This window comes from Ixodes scapularis, unplaced genomic scaffold (genome assembly GCF_016920785.2).
Source record: "Ixodes scapularis isolate PalLabHiFi unplaced genomic scaffold, ASM1692078v2 PGA_scaffold45__5_contigs__length_3442486, whole genome shotgun sequence".
Classification (NCBI taxonomy): Eukaryota; Metazoa; Arthropoda; class Arachnida; order Ixodida; family Ixodidae; genus Ixodes; species Ixodes scapularis.
Genome location: NW_024609874.1, coordinates 1,161,125 through 1,162,688, shown reverse-complemented (window position 1 = coordinate 1,162,688; position 1,564 = coordinate 1,161,125).

Here is a 1,564-nt window from a genome sequence, read left to right as displayed (position 1 = left end):
ATAGTGCAGCCAACCTTTGCTGCGTCGCGCGATGACAGCGCAGCAGAGGTCGGTTGCACCATCTCTTCGCGGGGCGCGGTGCCGTCGGGACGGAGATGCGCTCCGATAACAAACCGAAACTTAAACACCCGTCGAATTTGTGCGGTTTTTCAGAAAGCCGTAAAATGCTTCGCGTGCCTTCTATCGTTCTGCAATTTGTTGATTTAGTGGTTTTCGATGATGCTGAGCAATTTTCCAATTTAAACCATGCCCTTAAACACAATATTAAAAAAGTTAATTAGGCAAAATAATTAACAAGTTAATTATCCCGAACTTTAATCATTTTTTTAAATGGGCCCATAGCCCAGGACCACAACGCCACAAGCCTTTTTTCGATGCGGTGAATAGTTTTTTGCAGGAGCGATTTGGGCCTGCGTTCTCTGAAACACCCTGTATATATATACATGTTTGTTTTTTTTTTTCTTCAAAAGTTATGCTAGGAATACGGAAATGCGGTACAATATATTTGTCATCAATTCGTTATCTCGCTTCAAATCACGCGGTAATGTACGCAAACAAAAAATGTTAAAGAATACGTACCTCTATATTGATCACCATATGCTCCCATGCTAGTCCAATTCATTAACACTAGTGGTTTGTTGCGCCTAATTATTGATCGGCCAATAACTTTGAGGTCTCTGATTGCAAAAGGACTGAGGACTGTCACAGGAATGTCCTCTAATATAACGAATCCTCCAGATGGCAGAATTAAGATGGGCAAGTCTACTCGGGGCACTGGGTTCTAGGTATGTAATAAACACGAAAACATGCCTCAAAAATTTGATATACGAACCTTCCTGATTATCAATGAGTTTAAAAGTGCGTTTTAATTGCGTCTTTATTTGACCCGTTTCTAAACGTTTCTAAATGTTTAAATTGTTGCAGTGTAAAATAAACATTATAACGAAACCGATTACATAGCTTTCAATTAGTTTTTTTTTCTTCCGGTAAGATAAACATCTATTTGTATTAGCCCTTCTTGAGAGAAAAAACAGATCATAAGAAACTTGCTTCACAATAAAGAAGGGCAAAGCAGGTATTATATAAATATATTAGAGGAAGAATGACAAGCAGAAAAGTAAAATTGAGCGAAAAATCCATATTATGTTGAGTACAACTGTTTAAAAGACAAATATTACGAGGGGTTTACGCTTTAAAATATATAACATGAATTTTATTGGGTGATTCATTTTTAGTGTTTACCTGTACTTGCTCTGACCCTAAGAACCCGAGGAAAACAAGTCCTCCTGTTGGCTAAAGGATTTCGTTTTTGGAGCGTAGCTCTTAGGCGCCCGTTTCCGGCTTGAGCGGCGTAGCCGTTGGCGTCGTTGTCGGCGCAACCGCAAGGTCACGTGCCCCCCCAGGTAACGTGAACTCCCTTCCCCCGAGGTCACGTGACCCCCTAAATTCACGTGACCCACTTCAAGGCCACGTTACCCCCCCAGGTCACGTGGCACCCTGACGTCACACGACCCCCCTGAGGTCACGTGACCTCAGGGAGTCACCTATCCCTCAGTACCCTTCC